The sequence below is a fragment of the Schistocerca nitens genome, chromosome 2 (genome assembly GCF_023898315.1).
Source record: "Schistocerca nitens isolate TAMUIC-IGC-003100 chromosome 2, iqSchNite1.1, whole genome shotgun sequence".
NCBI lineage: Eukaryota > Metazoa > Arthropoda > Insecta > Orthoptera > Acrididae > Schistocerca > Schistocerca nitens.
In genome coordinates, this window is record NC_064615.1 from 322,328,544 (window position 1) to 322,354,421 (window position 25,878).

General features: G+C 45.9%; 1 long non-coding RNA gene and 1 other non-coding gene across 2 annotated transcripts in view; one reads left to right on the forward strand and one right to left on the reverse strand.

Moving 5' to 3' along the window:
• LOC126236111 (uncharacterized) overlaps positions 1–21,235 on the reverse strand; it is a 255,593-nt gene extending 234,358 nt beyond the window's left edge. Inside the window, exon 1 of the long non-coding RNA XR_007544870.1 lies at positions 21,102–21,235. This is a non-coding gene — a long non-coding RNA (uncharacterized LOC126236111). The remainder of the gene's footprint in view (positions 1–21,101) is intronic.
• Positions 21,236–25,541: 4,306 nt separating this feature from the next.
• On the forward strand, positions 25,542–25,616 carry Trnas-cga (transfer RNA serine (anticodon CGA)). The gene has a single exon. It is a non-coding gene; the product is annotated as a tRNA-Ser (tRNA).
• Positions 25,617–25,878: the final 262 nt, after the last annotated feature.

Genomic DNA, 25,878 nt, shown 5'->3' on the forward strand with positions numbered 1-25,878 from the left:
TAGATACAGGTGGTAAGGGGGGGGGGGGGGGAGGGGTCACAAGGAGCGTTCGCATGTAGCTCTCGTCCACTATCTCTGAAGGTTGGGGCTAGCATTACAACGTGAAGACATGTACCCGAATTTCAGAAACACTAAGCACCGAACTGGGGAGGGAGGGAGGAACACACAGTTCCATAACACATCGGTATACCTCATCGTTACGTTTTTAGGCAATGATTCGCCCTCAAAGGCCAAGATGAAGGCACTGTATCGGCCCTATTGTCCTTTGGCACCCTACCGTGCAGGGTTGTGTGTGTATTATCTCAGTAAAGGGAACTGTGCAAAGATATACAGCGCATTGGGCGACCTTCCCTGTATGATCCGCACTACTTCATAATTTTGGAAATTGGTGGCAGGTCAAACCCAACAATGGGGACCATCCGTTTATTTAATGAAAAGTTGTAGAAAACGCCGGAATTGGAAACTCGAGTCCCAAATCATAAACCAGGTCCAATCAAGTTATGCACCAAGAAATCCATCTGATAGATAAGCGGAGGGGAAAGGGATAGATAGTGGAAACATAAGCTTGCAGCGCGGAAAGGAAGTAATGTTGCACAGGTTGTGCCCCGTGGTAGCCAAGCACGTGCTTATAGAAAGAGTCCTGAGAGGACCTCGTTTTCTTACATGTATTTTCGAAGTGCACCCTATCTTATGGATGAGGAATTGCTTGCCGACCCCGAAGTGTGGCATTTTCTCTTCACACTGTATTCGCCTTGTTTCTTTACATTCCTACGGGAGCGGTTGTGACACCAGTACAGATGCTGACAATCTATGGCAGTCTGACGCAGTGTCGACCTACGCAGAACAATCGCAACATGTGTGTGGGCTAAAAACAGGCCTCCACAACAGCAGTCACGACAGACATCCACTCGTGCTAGAAACAATGGAGGTGATCGTCCTTCACACGCTCACACGTTTGCAGGCTCATCTCAGAGACAGGATTTCAACAGACAGTTGCGTGTGAATGAATAGCAGACTGAAAATTTTGCCTTTGGAATAGCAGACTGAAAATTTTGCCTTTGTTCGGCCTCTGCTACGTCTGGCGGCGCTTGAACTGACGCAGACCATATGTGTTGCCCAGACTAAGTGCCTTAGTACATCATAAATGGAACGACATGCTTTCGGAATCATTCAGCTGAACGATGTAGGTCGTCTCACAGAAGAAAATTTCACGTAATCATAGCTTCTGCCAGTTGCCAAGAACCTTAGTATTACTTAAAGGCGTTCGTAAGCACTTGTCCATTTTCCCATTACAGTGTCATTCCTCTTACAGTGTAAGGCACTGCAACAATAGAAAGAATGTCTTCGTCCGTTCTCGCTTCCCACGCCCGGGTTCGATTCCCGGCGGGGTCAGGGATTTTCTCTGCCTCGTGATGGCTGGGTGTTGTGTGCTGTCCTTAGGTTAGTTAGGTTTCAGTAGTTCTAAGTTCTAGGGGACTGATGACCATAGATGTTAAGTCCCATAGTGCTCAGAGCCATTTGAACCATTTTTTGTCTTCGTCCTAGGTAGTTAAACCAGTCCGATTTTCCAATTTTTAGCTTCTTCTGAAGATTAACATGTGGAGGCGTTACACCGTTTAGAAGCCACTCCTTTGTCCATCTTCTCTGCTCTGAAATTTTCGTTTTACGTCCTCCGAAATAATAGGATAGGTAGGTTAATTAACTTTTAAGCAAATTTACTTATTTGACTATGGTCGGAAAATACACAGCACACTCTAACTACGGATTAAGGACCGCGAAATAAGCCCTGTGGATGGAAGACGTACATGCGAATCGAATACTGCAGACCTGGCGTGCAGGCTGTCGTTGCTAAGATGGTCTGCTCAGACAAACCTGAGCGTGTAGAAGTCCATTATGCATCTGAAAACTTATGACAACTTCCTCGCTATAAAACTTACTTCTCAACGCACAAATAACGAAATCGTAAATATAGGAAAGATAAGATGCCAGGCAGATTAATCGAACGAATTATATTAAGGAAGTATCCTAAAGAAAGTCAGTTCACCCAAGGAGTAGCCTTTTACAAAACCCCAGATCACCCAGTCCTTTAGTATTTTCACGGGTTTGCTAATGACGCACGAGGGGGTCACAAAAAATATTTAACCAACTCCAACTGGTGACATTACGAAAAAAGCACACTGCATAACGCAAAGACTTATTCTCAAAACTCTTAGGTTATTACGCTGGTCATCGGGATTCAGCTCTAAGTGGGAATCATAACAGGAGACAGGCCTGGAATCTCATTGACTGGAGTAGAACTAACACGCGTCTGGACACACTCCAGACAGCGGTAGGATACCAACTTGCCGGCCATACGGCTTAAAAACTAGGAGTGATGATCGTCTGAAGTGCCATTTCATTTTCATAGCAGAATCCCTTTGTTATCCGCGATACCCTTACAGCACAGCGGTACGTCTACGACATTCTACGCCCCGTTTTGTTGCCTTTCATGTGTGAGGTAACGGGCGAGTTGCGGCGCCCTGAAAATATAAGTTAAGAGTTGGCGGCCACCGCTCGGGCCGCGAGGCAGGGCAGAGCTCGTCAGCATCCGCGTGGTGCCTCACAACTTCCGGAGCACGTGGTCCATCGAGCACGTGGCTGGGAATTCCTTGGTGACGCTGTGCGCCGGGAGGGCCAAAGATGGCGGACTTTGTGAAACCTTAATGGCAGACATTTCACAGTTTGTATAGAAATTAATAGTAGCCAGATGAAACATGATCCCTCAAAAAGAAACATGTACATTACTATTATTTGCACGAAGATTCTGATAGTGTAATCAGATTTTCAATATCTTAATTAGTTTAAAGTTTAGTATCTGACTAAATTATACAAGTAACACACAGCAACGAATTTCCTAAATCCAAAAGCTTCATCCGATTTCGTCGATCCACGTGTCTTTAGAAAGCTATTAGTGCATATCTAAATTGGTATAACTTACAACCATGTAACTTGAATAGTACATGAGTTACTGGAGGTCAAAGTGGCCGATAACTATCGATCGCGTCAGGCCGGAAGTACTCCACAGTTACACGAAAAAAGGGGCAGCAGCATGCTTATAAATAAATTTATTCATCTATATCTTCGTTTATATCCGATATATACTATTCAGGAAGAAATTGGTTAAATATTTACTGTGTTTTAGAAAGCACAGAGACATTAGGCTACTGGCTTTCCTTTTGTTGCTATTCCTTTGATATATGTTTATTTAATTTATGTATTTAATAATGTGTTAGAGATTGTTTATGGTCCAGTCTTAGGAATATTTATTTAATTTCAAGTTTTTTGAATGTAAATCCAGTATTTGGTATGTTTCAATATGTTTTTGAGTGCACGTTGGCTTGGAGACATGGAGGGAGCGCTCTAGCCAATCACAGCGCTCGTTACTAAGACGTGTGGAGGCTGGGGAGGGGCATCGTTTCCGGAGAGAACACGAGGAGGGTAGTTCTGGAAGTGCGGCAGTGCTGGGGAGTACGGCACAGGACACGAAGTACTGGACGCGACGGACGCGGAGTCGGCGGAAAGACTGAGTGCGGAGCGGTTTGCGCGTGGTCGCGGCACATCGAAATATTTCGGAGTGCCAACTTGTGCTCTTGTGAGATTTTCGTGGCTTCTGCAATGAAGACGTAGTACGCGTTTGGAAGTGAGTATCTCGCGAGTTATGTTGTTCATAACTAACTACGTGCAGTAGGAATCAATTGTTTCCTGTTATTCAACGTATATTTTATTTAATTGCTGGAACATCGACACCAATAAGTGTTTTGCAGAAATATACCGCATTCTCGAAAGTACCTGTACTGTCTTACACATCATTTGAAGTCGTTAAGATAGTACCTGCAGATTTTATTTAATTGCAATCTTTCATTTATAAATTTGTGTGTTACGTTCATAATTCGCAATTTCCGACTGACAGAAACCTTCGACCATTCGATTCATGTGTGTATTCTTATCGTATACTGTAGACTCAGCAGTATTTGGCCTGTAATGCGGCAACTACGTATCCCTGCCCCTAGACAACGAAACCAGCCAAAACTTTTAATATTGCAACTCTGAATCCGAGGGTACGAAGTTGAGGGCCACCAACATCATTTCATTTATTATTGATTGAAAGCCCGCACATGGCAAACCATGTTTTGTGTATGCGCGCCCGCGCAATATGAGGCACTCATCCATCAAAGTTATGGCTACAACTCGTATGCCAGTTGACACCTGCATCCATATAAACACATTGATTCTTGCAGTATGCTTAGGTTACCATACAGCATCACTGGCTTAGCTGTCAACCGTAGCTATCTAGAGTACAACAGTTTAAGTGAAAATTACATGAGCGACAAATAAAATTAGACTGCAATTTAAGTTCCATACGCAGCAATAATATTACGCAACAGCTCCACGGGGCAATATGGATATAGCCTGAAGATGGCCACAGAGCTGAAACGGTTTATTGCAACTGTGTATTCTGCCGCAGTAGAACATCAATTGTAGCAGCATTCTGGTTCAATACTATTATTACAGTGTCTTGTAATGACATCTACCATGCTGTGGGCCCAAGAGAAAAATTGTAAATCGAAAACAATTACCTGTATTTAATAATAATTCTTCAGTTGGCTTTAGGTTCATTAATTTTGAGTTTGAGGATGTATGTAGCTGGAGAATATCAATATAGGTATAAAATTGAAATACTATGTAGGACCACTCATTATTTACCTAGTTTTCTCATAGAGCTGGCCGCTGTGGCCGAGCGGTTCTAGGCGCCTCACTCCGGGACCGCGCTGCTGCTACGGTCGCAGGTTCGAAACCTGCTCAGCCATGGATGTGTGTGATGTCCTTAGGTTAGTTAGGTTTAAGTAGTAAGTCTACGGGACTGATGACCTCAGATGTTAAGTCCCACAGTGCTTAGAGCCATTTGAACAATTTCTCATAGAATAACATGTGTTCTCTATCATCATTCCAAACTTCGTTGTGCAGGTGTCTCAACTTCACCACCACCCCCCCCCCCCTCTCTCTCTCCTCCCTCACCTCCAACATCACCCCAACAGGTGGTCTCTGGTTGTCACCCCGCTGTACAGTACCTCGCACTCTGGCTTTATGTAGCTGCGCGCGGAGCGCGAATATTTAAAAGCTGTAATTTCGGAAGTTCGTAACTCCGTACTATCAGAATTAAGCCACAACGTTTCGCTTAGGATCCATTGCTAGGGCTGATATCTCGCAAGTGCCATTTTTTATTGTTACAATACGAGGTCAAGTTGGTGATGTTTCCTTTTAAATAATGCATTGAGTTATATGAACGTGTCTAGACGAAGCAGGCTAAAACATACAAACTTTGTGATAAAACATGCTTGGCGGCTGCTGCTGCGACAAGTGTAGACAGCAGTCTGCGGTTAATCGGCTTATGCATTAGGCCTTTCCGTCCTTCATGATAACACGGCTTACGTCACTTCAGTACGTGACAGACCTGAGTAACGCTAAAATAGAAGTGTTCGGTGCCTCCTCTTTCAGCACTAACATCTTTTAAAATTAAGTTTTGGCCTAACAGGCCATCAAAAATTACAGCGTGCGACGGCCCTCTTTTTTGTAGGTCGGTTATAATAACGAACTCTCAGTCTGTCTGTCGTTGCTTCCACCACACTACGAGGGTGTTTTGGTCAGTCTGATAAATTCTCATGAAAGAATCTAACACTTCTGTTGCGCCTTCATGGTTGGTAAGCTTGATTATTTCAAGAATAGAGAAAATAATTTCAACAATCTACAGCGTAAGTTCATTGTTGACAGCGGACTGAATTGCTCAAGTGTGTCGACTGCGACTGAAAAATGTGAAAAAGAGCGTTTCATGCTGTTACTAAACATTTTCGCACAAATCACAATGCAATTGGACGAAGTTCACGCGGATTTTGCACCATCGTTTAAGACCATTTATTTTTCGATTGATTGAACATGGTCCGACAGGCACCGAAGACGAAACTCTCTCCGGCCGTCCAATTGAGGTCATTACAAAGAAAATCACTGACAAAATCCATGAAACGGTGACGTTAAGACCGTTGTATACAAATACGTGAGACTGCTGAGACTGTAGGTATCAACCTAGAGTGCGTAATATCCTGCATGGAGAACTGGCTGTGAAGAAGCTGCGTGCGAGGTGGATGCCTCGATTGCACATCCGGACCAACATTTCAACACAGTGTCTGGCGAGGTTTAATTGCAATCCACAAGACTTTTTGGGCAGATTTTTTTTGGTTTTAGGGCGCAAAACTGCTATGGTCATTAGCGCCCGGTCAGTGACTTAGGAAACAGTAAAAACCGAAAAATGGAAACCAGCAGAAATGGGAACGAAACTCAAATAATTGGAGAAACAAAGCAGAAGGAAGGCTTAAAAATCCACTACAGAAAGGGGTTGGTTGTCCCCAAAAAAAAGCTGCAAATGACTGACGTCATTTCACTGGCACTAATAAACTCATCAACGCGATCGGCCGAGCGCGTGTCATCTGCTAAAATGGACGATATATCAGGCGACGGCTGTAGACGGGCGCGTAACGGAGTAAAATAGGGGCACTCAATTAAAAGGTGTCTTACCGTCCACAGCTTTACCGTCCACAGCTGAGAGCAGTGGGGAAAGAGTGGGGGAGGATCGCCGCTTAAAGGATGTCGATGGCTAAAAAGATGTCGATGGCTAAAAAGACAGTGCCCTATACGGAGTCGAGTTAAAATTACCTCCTCCCGACGACGCGTTCGGGAGGAAGAGGTCCAAGCACAAGGAAGAGCTTTCACGTCCCGCAATTTATTATGGGGAAGTGTCGACCAATGGGCGTGCCATAAAAGAAAAACTCGACGATATAAAACGCTCCGTAGATCGGTGAAGGGAATCGATTGAACAGCTGGCCGAAGAAGAGATTTTTTTTGCTTTTTGTTTGGGGTTTAAGGGCGCTCAACTACTGAGGTCATTAGCGCCCAGTCACAATTGTTAGAGCACATAGAATCTAGTAAAACTCAAGGGGGGGGGGGGGGGGGGAGACAACAGAAAGTTCTTACAGAGATGCAGATAAAATAAGTGAAGGAGTTAGATGTCTTTGGACAAGCCAGTCAAAGTAATGAAACGAAGAACACAAGCAGCTGCTCGAGCGTCATCCGCTAAAATATCCTGTAAAGTAGATGGCAGGGACAGGACAACACGAGATTGACTAAAACGGGGACACGACAATAAAACATGGCGCACTGTTAATGCATGACCACAAGGGCACTACGGGGCTGGGTCACCGGAGAGCAGGTAGCGGTGGCTAAACCGGCAATGCCCAATCCGCAACCTGGTCAGAAGGACCTCTTCTCGCCGAGATGGTCGGGAGGAGGTTGTCCAAGCAGTTGGGAACGGTTTTTCTGCCCGGAGTTTGTTTCCTTGAAGTGAGGACCACGTATCCCACCACAAGCCTCTTACAAACAACCCCACTAACGTCAGATGACGGGACACAATGGGAGGCTGGCCGAGGCAGGAGGACTGCAGCCTTGGCCGCTATATCGGCCGCCTCATTTCCACAGATACCAACGTGTCCTGGGAGCCAGAGGAACGCCACCGAGACGCCCCCCAGGTGGAGCAAGCGCAGACAGTCCTGAATCCGGTGGACCAGAGGGTGGACAGGGTAAAGAGCTTGGAGACTGAGGAGAGAGCTGAGAGAATCTGAGCAGATAACGTACTGTATCCGCCGATGGCGGCGGATGTAGTGGACAGCCTGGAGAACAGCGTAAAGCTCCGCAGTATACACCGAACACTGGTCGGGAAGCCGAAATTGATTTGGGGAGTCGCCAACAATATAGGCACTCCCTACACCTAACGATGTTTTCGAGCCGTCGGTGTAAATAAATGTGGCTTCCTTCATTTGTGCACACAGAGCAGCAAATGCCCGACGATAAACAAGTGAAGGGGGTACCATCCTTGGGAAATTGACAAAGGTCATGGAGCAGGCAGATCCGGGGACGGAACCAAGGCGGTGCTGTACCCCAAGTTGTCAAGAAGGTTTTAGGAAAGCGGAAGGAAAGAGAATGGAGCAGTTGACGGAAGCGGACTCCCGGTGGTAGTAGGGAGGAGGGGGCGGCCTGCATTCCCTACATCCAAGGAGGCGTCGAAAGAAATGTCATGGGCCGTATTAGCAGGCATGGAAGACAGATGGCTAGCATAGCGACTCAAAAGGACTGCTCGCCGATTGGACAGCGGAGGTTCAGCAGTCTCAGCATAAAGGCTTTCCACAGGGCTAGTGTAAAAAGCTCCAGACACTAAACGTAATCCACGGTGGTGGATAGTGTCAAGACGCCGAAGAATAGACGGCCGAGCAGAGGAGTAAACTATGCTTCCATAGTCCAATTTTGAGCGCACTAAGGCGCGATAGAGGCGGAGAAGGACCACTCGGTCCGCTCCCAGGAGGTACCATTCAGGACACGGAGGGTGTTGAGGGATCGTTGACAGCGAGCCGAAAGATAGGGAACGTGGGAGGACCAGCACAGTTTTCTGTCAAACGTAAGCCCCAAGAATTTAGCGACGTTCGAAAACGGAAGGTCGACAGGTCCTAGATGTAAGGAGGGTGGAAGAAACTCCTTACGTCGCCAAAAATTAACACAAACGGTCTTACTGGGAGAAAAACGGGAGCCGGTTTCGATGCTCCAAGAGTAGAGGCGATCGAGACATCCTTGAAGACGTCGTTCAAGAAGGCTGGTCCGTTGAGAGCTGTAGAAGATCGCAAAATCGTCCACAAAGAGGGAGCCCGAGACATCAGGAAGGAGAAAATCCATATTTTGGATTTATGGCAATGGCAAACAGTACAACACTTAGCACGGAGCCCTGAGGTACCCCGTTTTCTTGGGAGAGAGTAGTGTTCACCCGCACTCTAAATGTGCGCTCTGCCATAAATTCGCGAAGAAAAAGGGGCAGCCGACCTCGAAAGCCCCAAGAGAACAGTGTGCGAAGGATGCCTGTCCTGCAACAGGTATCGTATGCTCTCTCCAGATCAAAAAATCAAAAAATATTGCTACTGTTTTTTCGTTTCCGGAGAAAATTGTTCATGATATAAGTGGAGAGAGCCACAAGATGGTCAACTGCACAACGATGCTTTCGGAAACCGCATTGGGCAGGTGTTAAAAGACTGCGGGATTCCAGCCACCACGCTAAACGGTAATTCACCATACGCTCCAAAACCTTATATACACTACTCGTGAGAGAAATGGGGCGATAGCTAGAGGCGAGATGTTTGTCCTTTCCAGGTTTCGGAACAGGAACGACGATAGCTTCCCGCCATGGTCTGGGAAAAGTACTGTCGGTCCAAATTCGATTATAAAGGCGAAGGAGGTAACGCAGACTATGGGTTGATAAATGCAGCAACATTTGGACGTGGATACCATCCGGTCCTGGGGCGGAGGAGCGAGAAGAAGAGAGTGCATGTTGGAGTTCCCGCAAGGAGAAAACAGTATTGTAGCTTTCGCGATTTTGAGAGGAGAAAGCATGAGGTCGCACTTCCGCTGCACGTTTCTTCGGGAGAAACTTCACTCCCTCCCCGAGGAGGGAGTGAAGTTGTTAAATGAGCTAATAAACAAATTCCAGCTTGCCTTCTTGCTATCGCGGATGACACGACGGCATCGCGCTCGTAGCTGCTTATAGCGGATACAGTTGGCCAAAGTAGGATGGTGGCGGAAAACGGGGAGAGCACGTCGCCGCTCACGTAGTGCATCACGGCATGCCTCGTTCCACCAAGGAACTGGGGGGCGCCGGGGCAATTCGGAGGTGCGTGGTATTGAATGTTCCGCAGCTGTAAGAATAACGTCGGTAATATGTGTGACCTCATCGTCGACGCTGGGAAAGTGACGGTCATCGAATGTCGCTAGAGACGAAACAAGTATCCAATCGGCTTGAGCAAACTTCCAGCGTCGCAGGCGCATATATGGCCGTTGAGGCTGCAGTCTAAGGACACATGGAAAGTGGTCACTGGAGTGTGTATCATCAAGGGCGAACCATTCGAAGCGCCGAGCTAGCGGAACAGTACCGACCGCAAGGTCCAAATGAGATAAATTTGCCGTGGAGGCAGACAAAAACGTAGGGACCCCAGTGTTGAGGCAAACGAGATCTGCTTGGTGGAAGACGTCTAGCAATAGTGAGCCACGTGGACAAGGATGTGGAGATCCCCAAAGCGGGTGGTGGGCATTGAAGTCCCCAACCAGCAAATATGGGGGTGGAAGCAGACCAAGAAGATGGAGATCAGCTCGTGCCATTGGTGTGGACGATGGAATGTATACAGTACAAAGAGAGAACGTGTATCCGGAAAGGGAAAGACGGACGGCGACAGCTTGGAAGGAAGTGTTTAAATGGATTGGGTGATAATGGAGAGTTTCATGGAGAAGAATCATGAGTCCTCCGTGTGCTGGAGTGCCTTCAACAGAGGGGAGATCATATCGGACGGACTGAAAATGAGGGAGAACAAAGCGGTCATGGGGACGCAGCTTTGTTTCCTGAAGACAGAAGATGACCGGCGAGTAGGGTTATAAGAGGATCGACAATTCATCCCTATTGGCTCGAATACCGCGGATATTCCAGTGGATAACGGACATAGGGTGAACAGAAAATGGAGGAATGCGACCAAGGTCGCTGTCAACTCAACGACTGCTCTGAGCTTGCGACCGACAGCATGGAATGGCATTCAGCCGAAGGCAGAAGATCCTGATCCATAGGTTGGTCAGGAGCAGCTCCTGCCACCAGCGACCGGCCGGTTGATCGGCCGCCAGCAGTGCGCCTCGGCGACACAGAAGACGGCCGAGGGCGACTTCCGCCAGGTGGTGCTGTAGATGGGACACGCCTTGGCGGAGAAGGAGAGGAACTGGGTTTCTTTGTAGCCTTCTTGGAAGTATGATGTTTAGAGGAAGGAGGAACCGATGGTTGGGAAGTTGCCGTACGTAAAAACTCTTCACGAGTATGCTCTTTTTTCGAAGTTTTGGTGTCTGACTTTTGGGCTCGAGATTTAGCAGAACTCGACAAAGGGTGAGCCAGAGAGTGGGCAGGCGAAAGTGGTGAGGTTGAACGGGCGATCTTTGCGCTGGCCGATCTGACGACCGTGGCACTAAAGGTGAGGTCGCAAGTCTGCGTGGCCGCCTCCTTTGTTGGCCGAGGAGAAGCAAGGACAGTGCTGTAGTTTCCTTTCTGAGGCACGGTGGGCTGTCGACTGGCGAATAATTTTCGAGCAGCAAAGGTCGACACCTTTTCCTTCACCCTAATTTCCTGGATGAGTTTTTCGTCCTTACAAACGGGGCAATCTCGAGAGGAAGCGGCGTGGTCACCCATACAGTTGATGCAGCGAGGGGATGGAGGTGGACAAGCACCCTCATGGGCATCCCTGCCACACGTAACACATTTGGCCGGATTGGAACAGGACTGGCTGGTGTGATTGAACCGCTGGCACCGATAGCAACGCGTAGGGTTCGGGACGTAAGGGCGAACGGAAATTATCTCATAGCCGGCTTTGATTTTCGATGGTAGTTGAACTTTGTCAAATGTCAAGAAGACAGTGCGGGTTGGAATGATGTTCGTGTCAACCCTTTTCATAACCCTATGAACAGCCGTTACGCCCTGGTCAGACAGGTAGTGCTGAATTTCGTCGTCAGACAGTCCATCGAGGGAGCGTGTATAAACGACTCCACGCGAGGAATTTAAGGTACGGTGCGGTTCCACCCGGACAGGGAAGGTGTGTAGTAGTGACGTACGCAGCAATTTTTGTGCCTGGAGGGCACTGGCTGTTTCTAACAACAGGGTGCCATTCCGTAATCTGGAACAAGACTTGACAGGACCTGCAATTGCGTCGACACCTTTCTGAATAATGAAAGGGTTGACCGTGGAGAAGTCGTGACCTTCGTCAGACCGAGAAACAACAATGAACTGTGGCAACGATGGAAGAACTGACTGTGGTTGAGACTCAGTGAACTTACGTTTGTGAGCAGACATAGTGGAAGGTGAGGAAACCATTGCGGAAGAATCCCCCATGATTACCGGCGTCTCCGATGGCGCGCTCCTCCCTTGTGGGGGCCCTCTCTGAGGGCACTCCCGCCTTAGGTGATTGTTCACACCTCAGGTCACACCTCCTGACAAACGGACGGAGGGACCAATCGGCACTTTCGGAAGGTATCAGCTCGGGTAATCACCCCTCCCTGGGCCTGGCCGTTACCAGGGGGTACGTACGTGTCCTACCTGTCTACCCGGGGCGGGGAATTACGCGTTACCCCGTCACCGGCTACGCATGGAAGTGCGTGGGTCGGCCTTCAGACACGCACAGGGAGGAAAAAAGAGAAAGGGAAAGGAAAGAAGAGGGGTCTCAAACGCCGCAGCGGAGAAAAGGGCAAAGAGAAGAGGTAAGGAAAAGAGGACAGAGGAAGGACGAAGACTCGCAAGCGGAGAAAGCAAAGAATTTTTAACGGTTTTGAGCGTCCGTCTCCGGACGTAGGCACAAACCATACTCCCAGAGGGGGAGAAAGGGAAGGAAAGAGGCAGAGGTGAGAGGGGGGGCGAAGATGGGGGATGGGGAAGGATGCGGAAAGGGAAGGTATGCAGCCCGGAAAGGAAGGAAGGCCACATTAGCTAGGGGTCCCGTGCTCGCTACGCATGTATCCACAAAAGAGTTGTGGACCCCCTGGGGGGATTGGGCTGATTTGATGCTGTTGTTGAAACCTGGATCTAGCATTGCACACCACAGTCAAAGTGGCAGTCAAAACATTGCACAATGGCTGGTGAAAGTGCACCGGAGAAGGCAAAGACTATTTTGTCAGCTGGTAAGGTGATGACCACTGATTTTGGGATTCTGAGGGAAATATCCTCTAAGATTAGCAAAACGGGCAGAACCACAACTGGATCCTATTATGCTTCACTGTTGTATCGTCAAACTTGCGTGCGCTCTTTCACCAGGATAATGCACCATCCCATATATCAGCGATAACAATGGCTGAAGTTCATGAATTGGGCTTTGAATTGGTTCCCTTCATCGAGCTTATTCACCAGACCTCGCCCAAGTGACTTTTTCCTTTTCCGTAACTTGAAACTTTGGCTTGCTGGCAAGAAATTTTCATCAAATGCGAAAGTCATAGTTTTAGTCAATAAGTATTTTAGAGAGTTTAACATTCTCATCCCATCGGAAAAATGAGATCTGCAGAGGATCACAAACTATACCGAGAAGTAATCATTTTTCATGCTTTTTACCAGACTTACCACACCACACACTTTGTATAACGGCAGACGGGAATCTCTAGATTGTGTTACTAGAACACAATTGCATTAATATAGATGATATTTCAAGTTATCTGAATCCAGCCGCTTACAAAAATCGTTTAAAATATTAGTTAAAAGTACAGGGGGTGGGAAAAATATGGAAACATCACAAACGCATTACTTGCCTAATAAGGTGTAGAAAACTTGTCGGCATTTAAAACAGCTTCCAGTGGTCTCTGAACGGACGAGTACAGGTCCTACATGGTTTTCAAGGGTATCTTATATCAGTCTTCCTCCCAAATTATGACAAGTTCAGGTAACAACGATTGAAGTGGGTAGGATCAAGCACCCCAGAGGCATAACAATATTGAGATCTGGCGACTGTTGTGGCCAGGGAAGTTGCGACACTCCGTCCTTGTGCTCACAAAACCAATCCTGGGCGATGTCATCTGTGTGAACGGGGGATCCGTCGTCTTTAAAGGCAGCATCACCACTGGGGAAAGAACATTGTACCATTGCATGGACCTAATCAGCAATACTGACCTTACGACTTATCTTAGAAGAAAGATTAAGGAAAGGCAAACCTACGTTTCTAGCATTTGTAGACTTACAGCAAGCTTTTGACAATGTTGACCGGAATACTCTCTTTCAAATTCTAAAGGTGGCAGGGGTAAAATACAGGGAGCGAAAGGCTATTTACAATTTGTATAGAAACCAGATGGCAGCTATAAGAGTCGAGGGACATGAAAGGGAAGCAGTGGTTGGGAAGGGAATAAGACAGGGTTGTAGCCTCTCCCCGATGTTATTCAATCCGTATATTGAGCAAGCCGTAAAGGAAACGAAAGAAAAATTCGGAGTAGGTATTAAAATCCACGGAGAAGAAATAAAAAATTTGAGGTTCCCAGATGACATTGTAATTCTGTCGGAGACAGCAAAGGACTGGGAAGAGCAGTTGAACGAAATGAACAGTGTCTTGAAAGGAGGGTATAAGATGAACATCAACCTAAGCAAACGAGGGTAATGGAATGTAGTCGAATTAAGTCTAGTGATGCTGAGGCAATTAGATAAGGAACTGAGACACTTGAAGTAGCAAAGGTGTTTTGCTACTTGGGGAGCAAAGTAACTATGATGGACGAAGAAGAGAAGATATAAAATGTAGACTGGCAATGGCAAGGAAAGTGTTTCTGAAGAAGAGAAATTTGTTAACATCGAGTATAGATTTAAGTGTCAGGAAGTCGTTTCTGAAAGTATTTGTATGGAGTAGCCATGTATGGAGGTGAAACATGGACGATAAATAGTTTGGACAAGAAGAGAATAGAAGCTTTCGAAATGTGGTGCTACAGAAGAATGCTGAAGGTTAGATGGGTAGATCACATAACTAATGAGGAAGTATTGAATAGAATTGGGGAGAAGAGGAGTTTGTGGCACAACTTGACTAGAAGAAGGGATCGGTTGGTAGGACATGTTCTGAGGCATCAGGGGATCACAAATTTAGCATTGGATGGCAGTGTGGAGAGTAAAAACCGTGGAGGGAGACCAAGAGATGAATACACTACGCAGGTTCAGAAGGATGTAGGTTGCAGTAGGTACTGGGAGATGAAGAAACTTGCACAGGATAGAGTAACATGGAGAGCTGCATCAAACCAGTCTCAGGACTGAAGACAACGACAACGACAACGACGACGACAACAACAACAAAAACAATCGGCCAAAATGGTGTCTCAATTCTTGCGAACAATGCGCCCTTACGGTTCGACGTGGCGCAGATATAGCTGACCATAATCATTATAGAACCCCTCGCAGGTTTTTCTTGGGACGTATGTCAGGAGAAGGAAGCAAGGTAAAAAAGGATCCATTCGACCAAATAACTTTCTTCCATTACTCCGAAGTCAGTTTCTTGGCTGCTTCTTAAACGTGTTTTTATGTTAGCAGTATTTGATCAACAATGAGTGGTTTTTTAATTCCAACTGACCCTACAATTCCGTGCTTATGGGCTGGAATTCGTGTTATTTTGCTGCTGACAGGGTTCGCGAGTGCGATGTTCAGTTCCACAGTGACTTTTGTAGCTGTTGTCCCCTTACTTTTCCTCACAATGATCTTCAATGGCCGTCTGTCACCGTAATTGAACTAACAATTTCGTCCACGTTGTGACTTAGCGGACGTTGATTCCCGCTTTCCTTGTGGGCGGTGCACCTTGATACACCGAATACTTCGGCCACCTTTGTTACTGGAGTACTCATCAGAGGAGGACCAACGATTTGCCCACGTTCAGAAACACTTAGCTCCGACATATGAACTCTAAACTACACAGAATATTTATGACCACGAGCGACACTTGCAAAGTATTTAGAGCATTTGTTCAGGTGACATTTGTGGTTATATTCAACAGCGTAACTTCGCATGCTTGGCTGGCATGTGCACTTATGTTCAAGCATGCATTTTTCGCGCTTTCTCCACATTTTTGTCTAACCCCTACATGTCAATCAATATAGCAAACTGTTTTATTTCTTTTGTGTGTCAATTATTAATCTAATTCCCTCGGCGTCGCCTGATTTAATTTGACAATGCCCCATTAATCTTGTTACAATTTTCTTCTTGTTCCTTTTTTCAAGACTGTTGAGAAACACCTGCTACGACCACATTGTGAAGGTCTACTTGCAGTTTTACTGCGCACGAGTATGACATCGAGTTCGCTCTTTCACGAACCATCAAACACTTAACGAGCGCTCAGCCACTGGAGACAATGAATCGTCTGTTTCATGACTAGCGTGCGGTTCTGCAAGCATGTTGGTAAGACCCTAGAATGTTTTTCGACAGAAGCGGGCTTCAAATCTCCGCCCGGTCATCCAGATTTAGGTGTTTTCGGAAGCCGTTAAAACAAATTTTGAAGTGGTTCAGTTGAAAAGATCAATGCCAATTTCACTTCCCCCGTCACTGTGCTACCTGAGCTTGTGCTGCGTCTGGAAGTACACCTTAACCTCGTCGTCATGTTAAACGCTAACCCTAATCTTCGTTTTTTTTTTCTTTTTTCGGAATATAAACGATTTAGAACACAATCTGAGCTGCCCTCTTGGATTGTTTGCAGATGATAATGTCGTTTACTGCCCAGTGAAGTCATTCGAAGATCGAAACTGCAACATGATTTAGGCACATGTCTGTGTGGTGAAAGACGTGTCAATTGACCCTGAAGAAAGGAAAGCGAGACATCTTCCACGTGAGTACTAACAGAAGTCCGTTACATTTCTGTTACACGACACATCACACAAATTGAAAGGTTGACGATTCAACTAAATACCTCGGGATATTCATTGGAAACAACTTAAATTGGAACCATCATACAGAATATGTGGGGAAAGCGAATCGAGGACTCCGCTTTACTGGCAGAACACTTTGAAAATACAACACATATACTAAATAGGCTACACTACGTATTTCCGTCGTTTTCTAGAGCACTGCAGTGCACATTGACGGACGACACTGGAGAAGTTCAAAGACAGGCAGCTCGTTTCGTATTATAGCAAAATATAGGAGAGGGTGTAACGGATATGATACGCGGGTCGGGACGGCAATCATTAGAGCTACGTCGTCTTTCGTTGCGGCAAGATCTGTCCTCGTAATTTCAATCACCAACTCATTCCTCCGAATGCGGAAATAGCTGGATGACCAAAATCCGCATGTAGAGAAATTGGTAATTTAAGAGAAATCACAGGTCGCGCAGGAGGATTTTGGTGTTCCTTCTTCCCACGTAGCATTCGAGAGTGGAACGATCAAGAAATAGTCAGTGTAGTTCTATGGACCCTCTGCCAAATACTCTAGTGTGAATTGCAGAGCAGATATATACATGTAAAATGCGAGGAGTGTCAATCAACTATCAACTACATGTCTGCTGTTTCGCCATTTTCTCGATGAGAAAAAAAAGGAAGACTGAGGTATAAAGCCTAAGGAGTAGATGCCCTGTTGGAACTGCCCAAGTCCGTCGGAATACACAATGGACATGAATGGATGCAGGTGATCGGACAGGATGCTAACGTAAGTTCCACCTGCCACAGTCGTATCTAGACGTATCAGGGGCCCCATATCACTAACTGCACACGCCCCACACCATTACAGAGCCTCCACCAGCTTGAACAGTCCCTGCTGACATGCAGGGTCCATGTATTCATGAGGTTGTCTCCACGCCCATATCCATGATGTTGCGTTGAATGGTTCGCAAGCTGACACTTGATGGCCTAGCACTGAAATCTGCAGCAATTTACGGAAGGTTCCACTTCTATCACGCTGAAGGATTCTCTTCAGTCGTCGTTGGTCCAGTTCTTGCAGGATCCTTTTCCGGGCGCAGCGATGTCTGAGATTTTATGTTTTTAACCGGATTGCAGATATTTACGGTGCACACGTGAAATGGTCGTACGGGGAAATCCCCAATCGCTACCTCAGAGATGCCATGTCCTGTTGGCTCGAGCGTTGACTGTAACACCACGCTCAAACTCAAATCTCGATAACATGCCACTGTAGCAGCAGTAACCGATGTAAGAACTGCGCTAGATTTTTTTTTTCTTTATTGTATTTCAATTCCCCATCGGGGCGGGCTGGCAGCAGCATATGCGCTGCTCTTCAGCCGAAAGACATAGAACAAAACAATAGAGGACATTTAGAAACAACAAAGGAGAGAATAAGGTGAACAGATATAAAAAAAGGGGGAACATCACGGAAGGCAATAGACAAAAAACGGGGTGACTAAAATGGAGATAAAAAACTGCACACACAAAGAGCCACACACTGCGACGATTAAAAGAACACAAGGCACAGTATGACTGGAGCATAAAGGTATCGACGGATGGCGTAGCACATAACGTAACACTGACGGCGAACCTCAAGGCAGTACACAATTAAAATCACACCTCTTGACGCACAGGAGAAACAGCACTAAGCACAACACTGATGTGGTACACTGATGATGATCAATACAGAGGATCCGCCAGGCGCGAGGAGATGAGGGAGACCTGAAGAAGGGAGGGGATGCGCTAGACACTTTTGTTGTCTTATATAGGCGTTGCCGACCGCAGCGCTGTATTCTGCCTGTTTACGTATCTCTGTATTTGAATACGAATGCCTATACAAGTTTCCTCGGCGCTGCGGTGTAGAACACAGGAGATAGGGCAAGAACTTTTTTTTAATTTTATTCAAGACATAGTGGCACACCCCCTCTTCTAACTGAACAACAATTTTTGTGTTGTGTACATGGGTCAGGTGAAAAAAAATTAAATTTTTGGGCTTGTTAATGGAACATAACTGAAAATTCATAAACTTCTTAAAGAAATATAAAATTTAGGAACTCCGGCAAAAGCTAGTGATATTGAACTAGTGATTATCAGAATGCCACTGCCGGATAAAACCGACTGCAAACAAAGTTTAGGACTACATCTCATGCGTCTTAGAAAATTATTAAATATACACAGCAATTCCAAATGGATAGAAGTATTACAAATGACTAAATGTATTTAATGCATACCGATGTATCTATAAAGCTTACAAAGAATATAAAAGGAAGATTTTTACGTATTTATAGGTGTTCCAAATGACTCCCCTTACTCCATCTTGGGACACAGAAAACCGCTTCACATATACGAAAATCCTTTTTTATTGGACTCACGCCTTTTTTATTGGACTCACGATCGGTTTCGTGGTATTATAAACAGGTATTCTGTTAGTCATGTAGATATAAACACACAACCGTTATATTTAACCTGTAGTATATATCCTCAATCTCAAAAGGTCACTGTAATAGCGGGTATTCAGATATCTCAGGTCGTAAGATAAGCTATACCGGGGTTACTTGAAAGACTCAACATTCATCGTCGATTTACAGTAAAAACTAAACCGCTAAAGAGACGGCAAGACTACAATAGGAACAGCATATAGCGATACTATCTCCGTTTCATTAGTGAAACCTAATGAAGACAATAATACACTACTGGCCATTAAAATTGCTACACTACGAAGATGACGTGCTACAGACGCGAAATTTAACAGACAGGAAGAATATGCTGTGATATGCAAATGATTAGCTTTTCAGAGCATTCACACAAGGTTGGCGCCGGTGGCGACACCTACAACGTGCTGACGTTAGGAACGTTTCCAACCGATTTCTCATACACAAACAGCAGTTGATAGGCGTTGCCTGGTGAAACGTTGCTGTGATGCCTCGTGTAAGGAGGAGAAATGCGTACCATCACGTTTCAAAAATGGTTCAAATGGCTCTGAGCACTATGGGACTCAACATCTTAGGTCATAAGTCCCCTAAAACTTAGAACTACTTAAACCTAACTAACCTAAGGACATCACACACACCCATGCCCGAGGCAGGATTCGAACCTGCGACCGTAGCAGTCCCGCGGTTCCGGACTGCAGCGCCAGAACCGCTAGACCACCGCGGCCGGCTGTACCATCACGTTTCCGACTTTGATAAAGGTCGGATTGTAGCCTATCGCGATTGCGGTTTATCGTATCGCGACCCTGCTGCTCGCGTTGGTCGAGATCCAATGACTTAGCAGATTATGGAATCGGTGAGTTCAGGAGGGTAATTCGGAAAGCCGTCCTGGATCCCAACGGCTTCGTTTCACTAGCAGTCGAGATGACAGGCATCTTATCCGCATGGCTGTAACGGATCGTGCAGCCACGTCTCGATACCTGAGTCAACAGATGGGGACGTTTGCAAGACAACAACCATCTGCACGAACAGTTCGACGACGTTTGCAGCAGCATGGACTATCAGCTCGGAGACCGTGGCTGCGGTTACTCTTGACGCTGCATCACAGACAGGAGAGCCTGCGATGGTGTACTCAACGACGAACCTGGGTGCACGAATGGCAAAACGAGATTTCTTCTGATGAATCCAGGTTCTGTTTACAGCATCATGATGGTCGCATCCGTGTTTGGCGACATAGAGGTGAACGCGCATTAGAAGCGTGTATTCGTCATCGCCATACTGGCATATCACCCGGCGTAATGGTATGGGGTGCCACTGGTTCCACGTCTGTCACCTCTTGTTCGCATTGACGGCACTTTGAACAGTGGACGTTACATTTCAGATGTGTTACGACCCGTGGCTCTACCGTTCATTCGATCCCTGCGGAACCCTTCATTTCAACAGGATAATGCACGACCGCATGTTGCAGGTCCTGTACGGGCCTTTCCGGATACAGAAAATGTTCGACTGTTGCCTTGGCCAGCACATTCTCTAGATCTCTGACAAATTGAATACGTCTGGCCAATGGTGGCCGAGTAACTGGCTCGTCACAATACGCCAGTCACTACTCTTGATGAACTGTGGTATCGTGTTGAAGCTACATGGACAGCTGTACCTGTACACGCCATCCAAGCTCTGTGACAGTGCCCACGCGTATCAAGGCCGTTATTACGGCCAGAGGTGGTTGTTCTGGATACTAATTTCTCATGATCTATGCACCCAAATTGCGTGAAAATGTAATCACTTTTCAGTTCTAGTATAATATATTTGTCCAATGAATACCCGTTTATCATCAGCATTTCTTCTTGGCGTAGCAATTTTAATGGCCAGTAGTGTACGTTGTGTGACAACCGACGACGTAACGCCAACATTTTGTAGTCAAATAGCGAGTTGAAATATAGGATGAAACAAAAACAACTCACCGAAAGTTAAGAGCTAATGGTATAACTATAAAACAGTTCGGTAGGTAAATAGTCGAAACCAGTGATAGGCCCAATGCTATATTTACCCTGTAGAAGAACCAGTACTGTACCTAGAAATAAAGTAACAGTGCTGGCGGTAGGAAGGAACAGTGAAGTGATGAACCCAGTGGAGGAAACTCACCACTATTCAGGCACTAGATGTCAAGGTACAGCGGACACTTTCTCCACCGGTCCAATATTAAAGGCGCGAAAGTAATCAGGTGAGTAGGAAGTCAAGCGCATGCATCAGACATGAGTGCGCCCGCGGCTGGAGACTTAACTAAGCGAACTGAACTTTGGTCGACTTTATATCTAGGTGATCACCTGATCATATGATTGTAGTGTCGCGAAGCCGGTCGTGAGTCAAATGAATAGCATCCTTATACAGCTGCAGATGACGCAGATTCGCAGGTGCGGTTGCCATCACAACAAAGGAGAGTCACGCAAAGCACGTGTAATAATGGTACGACATACATATCCGATGTTTGACTTTTGTACTTCTTGAACTGTAAGAATCATAAATACACTTCTGGAAATGAATTAGTACACTATTTTAGATGTGCCAATTCATTCAAATGGTTCAAATGGTTCTGAGCACTATGGGACTCAACTGCTGAGGTCATTAGTCCCCTAGAACTTAGAACTAGTTAAACCTAACTAACCTAAGGACATCACAAACATCCATGCCCGAGGCAGGATTCGAACCTGCGACCGTAGCGGTCTTGCGGTTCCAGACTGCAGCGCCTTTAACCGCACGGCCACTTCGGCCGGCAATTCATTCAAGATTAGTCGCGTGCGCGATGACTCTGGCCTACATTATGCCACTTCTGTTGGACCTGTTCACGTAATTCGGTGAGAGTTTTTGGTTGACCAGTCTCACGAATTGCTTCTCGTCCCATCGAGCACGTGCTCGATGGCGTCAAGTCTGGAGATCGTGCCGGCTAGGTAAGTTGCTGTACGTCTTGCAGAGCACGTCCAGTTTCAGGGGCAGTGTCCGGGCGAGCATTATCCTGCTGGAACAATATATCACCTTCCTGTCGCAAGAACGGCAAGAACGGGCTTAAGAACATTCTGGATGTACTGTGCGCTGGTTAGGGTCATTTCTAGGAACACCAAAGGTGATTCGAGTTTTAGCTTATCGCACCCCAGACTATAGGCCCTGGGGTGGGGTCAATGAGTCTTCGAAAAATGCGCTCTACGAGAGAGCGCTCACCAGGTCTACGGTGTACGCCCATGCGGCGATATTTCGGCAAGCCAGCTTCTTGTTATCTTCATGGTTCCTGGAGTCTATGACACAAAAAACAAAAAAGTACAGAAATCAAACAACGAAGTACTGCGATGCAACTAACAAATTCTCGAGAAAATCTGCTTCTAGCTAATTTTAGATTACTAAAGATGCTGAGGGAATTAGATTACGAAATGAGACACTTAAAGTAGTAAAGGAGTTTTGCTATTTGGGGAGCAAAATAACTGACGATGGTCGAAGTAGAGAGGATACAAAATGTAGACTGGCAATGGCAAAGAAAGCGTTTCTGAAGAAGAGAAATTTGTTAACATCGAGTATAGATTTAAGAGTCAGGAAGTCGTTTCTGAAAGTATCTGTATGGAGTGTAGCCATGTATGGAAATGAAACATGGACGTTAAATAGTTTGGACACGAAGAGAATAGAAGCTTTCGAAATGTGGTGCTACAGAAGAATGCTGAAGGTTAGATGGGTAGATCACATAACTAATCAGGAGGTATTGAATAGAATTGGGGAGAAGTTTGTGGCACAACTTGACTAGAAGAAGGGATCGGTTTGTAGGACAAGTTTTGAGGCATTAAGGGCTCACCAATTTAGTACTGGAGAGCAGCGTGGAGGGTAAAATTCGTAGAGGGAGACCAAAAGATGAATACAGTAAGCAGATTCAGAAGGATGTAGGCTGCAGTAGGTACTGGGAGATGAAGCTTGCACAGGATAGAGTAGCATGGAGAGCTGCATCAACCCAGTCTCAGGACTGAAAACGACAACAACATCAACAACAACAACGACAAAGACACTTGGAAAACGTCACTTTCTCACAGGCTGTGTGTGATTTGTATTAAGAGTTCTAAACTTCAAGCACCAAAAAAATAAAATTACGGAAGTCCGATAGACGTGTGGTCGAAGTGGAAGTGGAAGCGGAAGCGATAAAACATTTCACAACTGACATTCTCAATCATATGTGGAGCAACCGATGTGAGAGCATTAGAAACGTGCATTTTGAGTCTTGAGATTGTTTAAAAATATCCATTGGTGTCAGGTCTTGATATCTGCACTTGCGCAGCGATAGCAATATTGTTCTTTTACATGATCTGTATTGCATATCAATATATTACTGTGCATTGAACAGTCAGAGCCGTTTGTAATAGTTAAATTACGCGAGGTCTGTTCAAAAAAATTCCGGAACAAATGGTTCAAATGGCTCTGAGCACTATGTGACTAAACATCTGAGGTCATCAGTCCCCTGGAACTTAGAACTACTTAAACCTAACTAACCTAAGGACATCCACGCCCGAGGCAGGATTCGAACCTGCGACCGTAGCGGTCGCGCGGTTCCAGACTGAAGCGCCTAGAACCGCTCGGCCACATCGGCCGGCAATTCCGGAACATTCGTAATTTCGCGCCAATGGCATGTTGGGGCGAAATGCGGTTTGCATCCTTGCACACGTCTGCGTTTAATGTGTAATTGCCGGAAATTTCATTGTTGTATGTCAGAGTTATTGTTCAGTGTTGTACTGAGAAGAAGGTTATGTTGTCGCAGAGTTTGCGAATTTCGAGATGGCATAGTTAGAAGACCAACGTGTCTTCCTACGGTGATGGGTGCTTAGCCGTACTCTGTTACGAATGGTTCACATGGTTTAAAAACGGCCGGACGGAAGCTAAGAGCGACCCTCGATCAGGACGCCCTTCGACCCCTACCGACGACACTCTTGTCAGGAAAGTTAACAAAATTGAATTTGCCAATCGAAGACAGACCGTCCGAGAGACTGCAGAAGAATGTAACATTTCAGTCTGATCATATTATGAAATCGGGACAGCATCTTGGAATGCATCATGTTGCCGTCAAATTCGTCCCACGGCTCATGAGTAAAGACCAGAAAAAACTTCGCCTCGCAATCTAAACTACGCCTCGCAATCTTTCAAGATCTTTTGGATCACACAAATGAGAACGAGATGTTTAAGAGAATCGTAACTGGCGATGAGACGTGGATCTACGGTTATGATGTTGAGACAGAAGGTTCTATCTTCACAATGGGCGGAAATTTTCTCCAATACCAAAAAGGGCTTGTCAGGTCAGGTCAAATGTCACAGACATGCTGACTTTAAAGGATTAATTCATTATGAATTCGTGCCACAGGGACAAACTGTTAATCGACAGTACTGTCGGGACGTGTCGCGACGCCTGCGAGAAAATATGAGAATGAAATGGCCTGAAATGTGGCGACTTTTCATAGCTCTTGCATCACGATAACGCAGCCGCACATTCATCCGTGTTAGTACGTGACTACTGCACAAATCACTGCTGCCTCATCCTCTGTAGTCTCCAGACCTGGCTCCCGCGGACCTTTTTTATTTTCAGAGCTGAAAACCCCGCTGAAAGGACGAAGATTGGTAACGACACGAGATAAAAGAAAATTCGCAGACGGTGCTTCGCGCGAACCAGGAAGAGGCGTACCAAGACCGCTTCCGAAGCGGAAACTGCGTTGGGAGCTGTGTATCAATTGTGGACGAAGGTATTTCGAAGGAGACCACGCACAATAAGTGAAAGGTAAGCGTAGAAAAATTTTGTGGACAAAGTTCCTGAATCTTTTGGACAGACCTCGTATGTGGAACGAAACACTTAAGAAGTGCCATGCTGAGCGAAAGACGGAATAAGAACAACAACTTCAGCACACAATTACGTGATAAGGCAGATGTATATTTTGCTCATCATCTTAGCAATTCCAACATAGGCGAAGTAGTAATAGTATAGCCTGATGATTTTATAATGGTACTTATTGAGATCTAGGGCGGGTCTAAAACCTTTGAAGAAATGAAAATTTATGGTCTTAAAATATTACGATTCATCGGTTGATTCGACACTCTCTCCGCACAAAAAGTTTCAGGTGGCAATGAAAAGGAAAGTATATTCGTCAGGTGAGTAACTGGTTTATTACGATATCGACGTCAAAATGAAAAGTGAGATTTTTGAAAGATTAAATGATGTGAAATGAGCTTCGCTCTGCATTATAACTGGCGGCCCATATTTGGAATATATGGAAGCAGATTTGAGTATCCACAAGGAGATTGTTTTTAGCCCTGACGCGGTGACGTAGAACTGCGCATTTTCTGTGGCAGATACCATCTTTTGAAATAGCTGCAAATGGGTGGTTCCTTTCTCTGAACAATCTTTAATATGAAACTTCATGGCAGATTAAAACTGTGTGCCGGACCGAGACTCGAACCAGGGACCTTTGCCTTTCGCGGGCAAGTGCTCTACCAACTTAGCTTCTGTAAAGTTTGGAAGGTAGGAGACGAGGTAGTGGCAGAAGTACGGCTGTGAGGACGGGGCGGGAGTCGTGCTTGGGTGGCTCAGTTGGTAGAGCACTTGCCCTCGAAAGGCAAAGGTCCCGAGTTCGAGTCTCGGTCCGGCACACAGTTTTAATCTGCCAGGAAATTTCGTATCAGCGCACACTCCGCTGCAGAGTGAAAATCTGAATCTTTAATATGTTTCCCTCCGCTCGTCTGATACCTTCTCGACTACGTTTGCAACGTCACTGTTTTAATGTTTCACCAGTATACATATAGATGAGGTAACTTAAAATCCTGTGCATGTCTTGATCCTAATCATTATCTTTATACAGCGTCGCTCTCGGAAGAAACGTCAGGTAAATTTTCTCTGGCGTTTCGCCAGATA